Raw genomic sequence first — 11,131 nt, 5'->3', positions numbered from 1 at the left:
CACACCTTTCTGAGGTGGAGACTGGCCTGCCACCCCAGTGGGTCTGGAAAGCAGAGCATTGAGCCAAACAGGATTATTCTTAAGAGTTCAGGTAATTGGCCTTGGGGGTTTTAGACTTACTTGGGATCCATTACCCCTTCCTTCTATTCTACTTCTCTCTTTTGGAATGGGAATGTCCTGTGCCTGTCTCAGCACTGTATTTTTGTGGAAGTACATAAATTGTCTGGTTCCACAGGTTCACAGCTGAGCAGTTTGCCTCAGGATGAGTCTACCTCACTCTCCCCTATATCTCATTTAGAGGATATTTTGGATGATACTTTGGGCTTTAGACTTCATAGTTGATACTGGAACAAGTTAAGAATTTGAGAACTGTTGGGTTGGAATTAATGTAGTTTGCATTTGAAAAGGAAGGGGAAGAAAGTTAGACCAAATGTGCCTCTCCAAAATTCATATGTTGAAATCCTAATCCCCAATACTCTCCCTTTGGGAGGTAATTAGGCCATGTGGGTAAGGCCCTCATGAAGGAAGTTGGTGCCCTTACAAGTCTGTCTCTCTCTTTGCCCTGTGAGGAAATGAGAAGGCAACTGTCTGCAAACCAGAAAGAGTGCCTTAATCAGACACTTGATCTGCTGGTGCTTTGATCTTGGACTTCACAGTCTCCAGAACTATGAGAAATAAATTTCCATTGTTTAAGCAGAAAAAAAATAGTAATCTGGGAATACTGGGCCCTTTGGTGGGATTAGGAGGCCTGTAAATAAAACTTTAGTCTCTACTTTTACTCATTATTTGCTTCATGGGACTTTTCACACTTTGTAAATATCATGCAAGTTTATTTTACATTTACTTATTCTTCATCTCCCTCACCAGTGGATGCTCAATGCCTTACACAGTGCCTGGACACAAATTAGTAGCTAAATATATATTTATTGAATGAATAAATGAGTACATTAATGAATGAAACCAGTGAGCTTGAAGGGTTAATGAATTAGAAGACTCATTTATCTTTTGTCAAGATCCCTCTCACTTCTGAACATACTGAGAAGCAGTCAATCACTGCTCTAAAGCTAGTGAGGAGATGTTCCCTTTGAATCCTTCATCCTTCAAACCCTTGAGGCTGGGGAGAAACTTTCTACAAGTTCAGAAATATCATAAACACCAGGCATTTGTAAGGCATTGTTCTCAGGCCTGAAGGTGGGGAATAAAACAATCAATAAGTCAGGATATCTGCTCAGATTTTTTTAAATGTATTTCAAGAGTCAAGAAAGAAACTGAAAATAGCTTAAACCCAAGGCATAATATGAAACATAGAATAGGGCGTTGAGAAATGCTTTCCTGAGGTTGCTTTAGTTTTGATGATTGTTTATTAATCCTTATTCTGATGATGTACTATCTTGTCATGGATCAGGCTGATATACGGTGTGCAACAAAAAGTCTCACTCTTCCCTCTTTTCCTTACCACCCCCCAAAACTAAACAAGGTAGTCTCATGTCCTTCTAGAGTTTCTTTCTGCAAATCCAAGAAAAAAATGCAAATACATGTATTCTTATTTTTCCCCTTTCTTGCTCAAAAGTGGCATATTATATATAATTTTCTTCATAGTGCTGTTTGCAAGGAACAGTGTATCTTAGAAATCTTTGCATTTCAGTACACATAGAACTTTAGAGTTTGCTTTCAAGCTGACTCTTGTAAAATAAGGAGTCTTCTAAAAAGCAGGGGAATGGGGCGCCTGGGTGGCTCAGTCGGTTAAGCGTTAGACTTCGGCTCAGGTCACGATCTTGCGGTATGTGAGTTCGAGCCCCGCGTCGGGCTCTGTGCTGACTGCTCAGAGCCTGGAGCCTGTTTCAGATTCTGTGTCTCCCTCTCTCTCTGCCCCTCCCCCGTCCATGCTCTGTCTCTCTCTGTCTCAAAAATAAATAAACGTTAAAAAATAATTTTAAAAAAAATAAAAAGCAGGGGAAAGTCATTTCAGAGGAATGGCTTGGAGCCTTGGAGGTTGGGAGAAAGCAATGTCATCCTGTTTAGTGGTCATACAGAGTAGGGGAAGGAAAGTTATTTTAGATAAAACTAATGGGAACACCTCACAGGTGCTGCAAATACCCTGGAAGGACATTATAAAATGAACAAGGAAGTGATGGATCATCAGAATTACGCTCTAGGAAGATTAATCTACAGCCAGGTCAACAGTGGGTTGCAGATGGGACAGAGAATAGAGAAAAGAGGCAGAGAGATCAACTAGGAAGCAAAATTGTCTAAATCCAAACCAGGCATAGTGATGAAGAGAATGGAAGGGAAAAGATATAATTATGAGAGACTTCATGGAGATTCATTCTATAGCCACGGTTCTCTCTACCCTTTCTGTCCAGCTCTCATACATTATAAATAAAGTTCAACTGTACTACTTAATCCTGTGGGCATATTTAGTGATATATACAATTCCAAGTGTGTTAACTTCACTTCCATCTATTTCTCTATCATTAAAGGAAAAAAAAATCAGAATTCATATGAGTGAGAATGATGACTTCTATAGAGTTGATTTGTACCCCCTCTATTGTATATACTAGTTAAGAAGTAAATTACTTATAAACTTTGGCATTGTATCATTATCAATAGTGAATTATTTTGCAGCTGATTGACAGGACAGTTTAACATGTTAATTCAATTGGCACCACTGAATTCCAGAACTTGTAACTAACCCTGAGTGGGGTTTGGGAAAAAAGCATGGGCAGAAGAAAGGAGTTGATGCAAATCTGAGAACCTAGATGCATAAGATGTAATTAATAGAAATGGAAAATGCAACAAGAACAGGGTTTTGTAACAATGAAAGTATAGAACAGTAGGCATAACCAGCTATGCCTGGTTGAGTGATATTTAGGAATGGGGATACTAACATGCTCAGAGTAAAGCTATGAATAAGCACATGACTGAGACCCCTTTATTTATTGTCTATTCAGCAAAACACAGTGGCTAAAAGAATAATTCCAGAGTCAGACTGCTTGGGTTTAAGTACTATCTCTGCCACTTCCTAGCTTTGTGACACTGTATAAACTACTTACAGTTTCTTTACCTCAATTTTCATATCTTTCAAATGGGAAAAGTATAGTAACTGTTTTCTAAATTACTGGGAGAAAAAAAATGAGCTAATTTATGCAATGTGCTTAGAACATTCCCCTGCATATAGTAAGTGCTCAATTAGTCACTACTTGTGAGAGGAATATTTATTTAGTGTTTACCCTGTACTATGCACTGTACAAGAAGAGCCTATGCACAGTGCTAAACAAAGCACATTTATTTCCCTCATAGAAGTTTGAGAGGAATGATGATTGATTCTGAAGAGGAAGAAGTGGGAAGTATTTGTATTACCATATAGGGAGCTCTCTGATGACTTCATATGTTTTAAGATATATAAAGATGCATGTATAGAGGGAGAGGAGTACACATAATAAAGGCAGATGCATAAAGGAAATAGTCAAAGAAGCTAAAGTCCAGAATAAGGTAAGAGTTGCAAAACTTGCAAAGACAACTGAAAGGACCCTTAGTAACATTTTCAGAGCAAAGCAACTCACCAAATACAGTATAGAACAAATACCAAAGCCAGACAAAGATTCTACAAGAAAAGAAAACTACAGACAAATATCCTATGAATACAGATACAAAAATCCCCAACAAAAAAACTAGGAAATGAAATCCAGCAACAAATTAAAAGGATATTATATAAGGGTGCCTGGGTGCCTCAACTGATTAAGCATCCAACTCTTGATTTGAACTCAGGTCATGATCTTATGGTTCACGGGATCTAGTTCCATGTCAGGGTATGCTGACAGTGCAGAAGCTGCTTAGGTTTTTCTCTCCCTCCCTCTCTCTCTGCCCTTCCCCCCTTCTCTATCTCAAAATGAATAAACATTTTTTTAAAAGGGATATTATACACCATTATTAAGTAGGATTTATTCCAAGAATGCAAGTGTGGTGCACCATAAGAAAATCAAGCAATGTAATAAACTGTAAAAGGAAAAAAAAAAAAACCACATGTGATCATCTCAATAAACATGGAGAAAACATTTGAAAAAAAAACTCAACACATTTTCATGATAAAAACACTTACCAAAGTAAAAATAAAAGGTAATTTCTTTAACATGATAAAGGGCATTTATGAAAACCCATAGTTGATGTCATATAAAATAGTGAAAGACTGAAAGCTTTTCCCTTAAGATCAGGAAGAAGAAAAGTATGACCATTTTCACCACTTATTCAACATTGCACTGAAAGTCCTAGCAAGAGTAATTAGGCAGGAAAAGGAAACAAGAGATGAAACAAAAGAAATTCAAATTGGAAGGAGGAAGTACAACTATTTTCAGATGACATGATTCTGTATATGAAAATTCCAAAAAATACACACACACACACACACACACACACACACACACACTACTAGAACTAATAAATACATTTAGCAAAGTCATAGGGTAGAAAGTCAACAAAAATCAGTTGTGTTTCTATACCCCAGCAATGAGCAATTCAAAAAGGAAATTAAAAAAATAATTCAATTTACAATAGCATCCAAAATAATAAAATACGTAGGAATAACTTTAAACAAGGAAGTATAAAATTTGCACAATGAGAACTATAATACATCGGATGAAAGAAATTAAAAAAGACCTAATTAAATTGTAAGACATCCCATGCTCATGGATTGGAAGACATATTATTGTTAAGATGACAGTACTCCTCCAAATAATCCACAGATTCAGTGCCATCCCTACCAAGATTCCAATGGTGGGTTTTTTCCCCCCTGAAATGGAAAAGCCAATCCTCAAATTTATATGGAATTGCAAGTAGCCCAGAATAGCTAAAACAATACTGAAAAAGAAAAACAAAGTTGTAGGATTCAGACTTTTCAATTTCAAAACTTAGCACAAAGCTAAAAGAGTGTGGTACTCGCATAAGGATAGACATATAGACCAATGAAATAGAATTGAGAATTAAAAAATCAATTTAAATATTTATGGCCAATTCATTTTTTATATGGGCACCAATACCATTCAATAGGGGGAGAATAGTCTGTCCCTTTGAAACTGGTACTGGGGCAACTGGATAAAGACATTCAAAAGAATGAATTCGGACATTACTTCATTTACAAAAATTAACTCAACATGGATCAACAACCTAAATATAAGAGGGAAGGAGGAAGGGAAAGGACAGCTACCTGAAAGTAAATAGTATCAAATTAACAAGGAGTGGAGAGGTGGAGAGATGTAGGCCTGTTCAATTGTAAAGCATAAAACTGAGGTTTCTTTTTTTTTTCTTTTTTGTTTAAGAGAGAAATGGAAATTGATCATAAGATATTGCCTAGTTTCTTAAAGTTAGTTCAAGTTGTCAAACTCAAGAATTACCTCCCAAGTAACCAAAAGAATTGCCTGATGTGATATGGGACCACTGTTGGTTGTCTCTGAGAAATCATGGACAATGAGAAAGGTGCTGGGACAGTGGGGACAGACAACTACAAAGTTTTCAGAGGGGGAAAATTGTCCCTGGATTCGAGGCTGCTAAACTAGATGGTGTTTCCCAACAGAATTTTCCAACAGATATTATATGAGCAGTTTATACAAGGTGACATGAAGGAACCAACATAGACTCCCTACATAGAGATCACAAGTCAAACCATAATTCACATTTTGCATGTAGTTACCAGGCTAGGAAATTAGGGGATGCTATAAAAATGAGGAAGCTAGATTTATGAAGGCATTAAATAGAGACTTATCTTGCTAATAAAATAGAAAACTGTGGATTGGGATAATAGGGTTAACTGGTTTGTTAATTGCTAGTTGAATAATTAGCTGGTTGAATAATTGCTAGTTTAATTGTTTGCTGAATATCCAAAGGATTGATTAATGGATGTGTACCAGTCTGGAAGGAGACCTCAATGATCACATTCTAGGGCCCTATTGGATTGCTTCTTCCAGTTCAACTTATTTAAATTTAAATCCAAAGAGTATAGAATTCTAGTAAGAGAACTTTGGAAGAATAAAAAGAAAATTTTTAGCTTAGTTGATCAAAAAACTATTAGTGAAGTTACAAATGGGAACGATTTAGTTTGATAACCTTTCTTGTGAAAAATGTGGTCAAGGTCAAGATGCTTTCACTCCTTGCATGTCAATTGAGTGCCTGCTATTTGCTAGGCTAGTTGGTGATCACATGAAGATATTGTGGTCACCCCAGGAGCATACAGCAAGCTAGCTACTGCAAAATCCTCCCCCAGATCTTTGTGGTTTGTGTCTTGCTGAAGCCCCAGAACAATGTGGGTCAGTAGTGAGAGACACTTTTTCAAGTAGGCTTCCAGGGATCTAGGCTTTACCATCTCTAGAAACTTGGAGTTCTCCACTGTTTCTGCATCTGGCCAGCAGACAATGGAAGAGAGAGCACATGGAGGACTATGCCTCCTCCTGTTTGGTTAATATCACTCTATGGTCATATCTAACTGCAATAGCGCTGTGTGCCTAAGTGAAAATCTGTTTGGGCAGCAACTAGCCAATCCCTGCTACAAACAGGGAAAGACAGACATATAAAAAGACACTTGTAAAACAACATAAAAAATAAAATCAGTATTCGAGATATATAGAAGGTGCTATAAAACACCATGAAGGACCACTGAAGCAGCCTGAGCCAGAGTGGTCAAAGAAGATATCCAAAGGAGATAATGGCTTGTGTAGAGTCTCTGAAGATGAGCTTGAAATAATGAATAGGGGTTAATCAGGAAAACAGGAGAGGGTGTTAAAACACACACACACACACACACACACACACACACACACACACACACTTAAAAAATGTGAAGGAAAGAAAAAGAATGAGAAGGAATATGGAGGGACTCTGAGCCTAGAGAGAACTGGCAGCCTGCCAGGGGGTTTGGATGCCTCCATTGGGGATCATGTAAAACCTGGCATTTGAAACACATGTCTGCTTGAATAGGCAGGGGGCATCCTCTTCTGTTCCATGAGCCAGTTTACAGAGCTCCTTTTGGAGACAGACACAAGAAATTAGTCGCTTTTTGTGCTGCATCTTACCTTATAAAGTGTCATGTAACTTCTCCCAAAACCTTGCCTTGTAGGTTTCAGTAGCTGCTGTTCTATCAGCCAAAGCTGTGAAGGCAACTTGATACAAACCCACCATTGTGTTTCATTTAAGTCAGATGCATTTTAATTCCCACTCCCCAAGGAGAAGCAACAGATGTTATTTGCATCTCAGTTGAAAGCCATCATATTAGGGCACTTTGGTGGCTTGGTCAGTTAAGCAGCTGATTCTTGATTTCAGCAAAGATCATGGTCTTGCAGTTCGTGAGATTGAGCCCGGTGTCAGGCTCTGAGCTGACATTGCAGAGCCTGCTTGGGATTCTTTTTCTTTCTGTCTGTCCCTTCCCCACTCATGCTTTCTTTCTCAAAATAAATAAACATTACAATATTATAGAAAAATTAAAGACAAGCCATCATATCTTTGAGGAAAAAAAGCATCTGAAAGCAGAGGAGTCTGCACTTATCTCAGATTCAAGGTTTGGCGGGAGGACCTCAAAGTGATGACAGAAAGTACACTGTGATTGTCCCCAAACCCCAAGAGAAAAACCCAGGGCCCACAGGAGCTCTGCCCAGTCTTGGTACAAACCCAGAAGTCTATTATGCTCAAGCCCTCAGACAAGACACCAAAGCAAGTGTTGTACCCATGCTAGGGTGGTCTTACTAGCAGCCAGCTATTAAGCTTACTACCAGACAATCTCCCAAACCACTGGTTTTGAGCTTATTTCTAGATCTTTTGTCCTTGGTCACTTGGCTGATTGCTAGGTATAAAGATATTTTAAGGAACAGAAAGGAGCAAACCAGCCTCAAACTGTTTGCTCAGGCTTTCATTTCCCAATCCCACTGGTTTCCACGTGGAAAGCCAAGATCCTGACTGCTGAGGAGTGCTTAAACTTTTTGTGTTTCAAAACCTGTAATGCTGATTCTCAGCTCTGTATTAAAATAAAATATAAATAGTATGTTTGTAGAGAATGAGGATCATAAGACTTGATGCTTAAAACACAACACATGTGCAGACCTCAAGACCTTTTTTTTTCCCCCTGACAAGGCAGACAGAGTATTGTGGGAAAGACACACATCTTGATGTCAAGGTGATGTATATCCAAATCCAGGTCTTTTGATCTGTGACTGAATTTTCCTCCATTTTGATTTCCTGTCTATGAAATGGCAGTAAGAATACTTACTTCACTATAGCATTTACTGAGAATGCTGATGAAACATGCCTGCTTCAGATATGGCATGAACACTAGTAAGTGTTCATGAATAATACTCTGCTCTTTTGCTTTTCAAGTAAACCTTTGGCTTCCTCTAATCGTCCAGCTGTGGGAAATTCCCAAATCTCTGTCTTGTTGGTATTTTAGATTCAATAGGTCTGAAAGCAACATCATTTTGTTTAGTTATAAATCAGCTCTCCCTCTCAGCATCCACTCACAAATAGCACCACCAGTTTCTCAATTAACTAGACTCACTTTGACTCTCCTCTTCAGTCACCAAGATCTGTTGGGTTTTTCTCTCTGGTATCTAAAACAGCCTCATTATACCTTGCAAATCCATAATTTTAAAGTTATAAGAACATCACAAATACCATAGAAATCACTGAAGTGTTTAGCATAGAATCCTGACCAGGAGAAATCAGTATTTAAATATTTCTTTTTATTGCACTGCTGTTAGGGATGTGGCTTCAAACTGCTAAACAGAGGAAGATCAGAAGTGGAAGAGGGTAGAGTGGAGAGAATCCCACAGAAACAAAACCAGGCAAATGGGGCATCAATATTAGGAGATTTTCTGTTTTACTGGAAGTTAAGGGGTTGGATGGGCTTCAGATTCTGATTAATCCAATGGTTCTCAGATACTTTTTGGTAAAGTTGCACTCCACCCTTTGTTCTGAGCCTTTTGCCTACTGGGTTAAGGATTATTAATTTATTTCCACCTTCCACCCCATTTAATATTTGAGAATGCTGGGGCGCCTGGGTGGTTCAGTCGGTTGAGCGTCCAACTTCAGCTCAGGTCATGATCTTGCAGCTTGTGAGTTCGAGCCCCATGTCGGGCTCTGTGCTGACAGCTCAGAGCCTGGAGCCTGTTTCAGATTCTGTGTCTCCCTCTCTCTCTGCCCCAACCTACTCGCATTCTGTCTCTGTCTCTCTCAAAAATAAATAAACATTAAAAAAATTTTTAAAAAAATTTGAGAATGCTGAAGCTCCAGGAAGTAAAATGCCCTGTCCAAAGTTATCTAGTAGGTCAGCCAATAATGCTTTGGTTGCCCTGTTTCTTCTCTCGTCAGAGTTTTGCTCACTGCAAGCCAGTCTACAATAAATTGATGTCATCAATTTCTGAGTATATATGAACATTAATGCCAAAATTTGAATGAGTGATATCCCCAACCTAAACAATTTGTAGAGGCTTTGCTGACAGCCCCAGAAGGCTTTACTGGTTGTCTCCAAGAGGACTAAGGAGAAAGAGTCAGCTTACAAATGTGCAGAGGCAAATTCATTCATGCCTGTGTCAGACTTCATTAAACTGCCTACTAGGCATTTCAGGGAGTCATGGCCTTTCTGTCACTGCTGGGTACTGCATTCCATCCTGCTCTTGCCTTCCTGAGCCTTTGGGATTCCATGTCTGCAATGAAACCTGAAGTGGAGTATGGATGGTGGGAGAAATTCCCTTTTCTCCAGCTCAATTTCACGTAGCTTTCCTCAGCCCTGAACTAAGATGACTGTGCCTAAGATCTTACATGTTTTCCAAGAAACTTCCAGATTATGGCTCTAGTCTCTCCTCCCTGTCTTCCAATTGAAACAAATAAGCAATCTATCAAATAAACAAATGCCAGTCCTCAAGGAAGAACAGATACCACATATCCCATTGGCACCATCTCTCCTCCATGTTCTTCAAAACAAACAAGTTATTTTTGTCCTTTTTTCCAGATACATACTTGAGCAGAGAGGTGTCCCCAACTCCCTCTTCAGACACATTTAGATTCTCAGCTCCAGCTCAGCCAGGATTCCTTATCATGTTGCAAAACTTTGGTGTGAAAGCAAAGATGCATGATCATGGGTTAGTATTTGCTATTCTTTCCCAATGCTAAGCCCAGTTCCTGCCCTACACATAGTAAAAGCTCAACAAAGACTTGCCTCTGAGAAAAGATCTCCTAGTGGTACCATGTCTTGCAAAGGAATATCATTATCTTTGGTATTTTAGTTCCATAGAGACCAATCATGTAGACAATAGAAAACCATGAGTCGGAAGCCAGATCCCACACTTTTACCAAAGTATTTGAGTAGGCCTGTTGGGATGGACAATTATATATGTGAAGTGTTGTGATATTGTGACCTATAATAAGAAATATATATTTTGTCCTCATCCCTGTTTCTGGCACAGAGTTCCTAAAACTCTTAGAATTTCCTAAATATTGAGATTGTGATAAAAGTGTCTTTTGTTAATGAGGTGACTTTTGGAAAACACCTAAGGATGGGAATTGGCTGCCAGTGGAGCCAACCATGTATTGGAGATTTGGAACTTTCAGTCCCTACTCCATGACCTCTAGAGAGGACTGAAGATGGAGTTCAACACCAATGGCCAATGATTTAATTAATCATGCCAATGTATTGAAGCCTCCACAAAAACTCAAAAGGAATGAGTTTAAGAGCTTCTGAGTTGGTGAACATGTGGTTATTTCCCTGTATGTCTGGAAGGGGCATGGAAACTCCCTGCCGCTTACCATATACCTTGTTCTATGTATCTCTTCCATCTGTCTATTCCTGAGTTGTATACTTTTATAACAAATTCATAATCTAGTAAGTAAAATGTTTCTCTGAGCTTTGTGAGCCATTCTAGAAACTTAATTGAACCCAGGAGGAAGGTAGTGGAAACCTCTGATTTATAGCCAGTTGGTCAGAAGTACAGGTAACAGCTTGGACTTGCAACTGGTATCCTGGGTCCCAGAGGTCGTTAGAATTTATAATTTGTAGTTGGTCCATCAGAAGCACAGGTTACAAACTGGGTTTAGGACTGGTATCTGAAGTGAGGGGGCGGTACAGTCTTGTGGGACTGAGACTTAACCCATGGGATCTGAT

The sequence above is a fragment of the Acinonyx jubatus genome, chromosome D4 (assembly GCF_027475565.1).
Source record: "Acinonyx jubatus isolate Ajub_Pintada_27869175 chromosome D4, VMU_Ajub_asm_v1.0, whole genome shotgun sequence".
Taxonomy (NCBI): Eukaryota; Metazoa; Chordata; class Mammalia; order Carnivora; family Felidae; genus Acinonyx; species Acinonyx jubatus.
The sequence above is the reverse complement of the archived record's forward strand: the minus strand, read 5'-3'. Positions refer to the sequence as shown.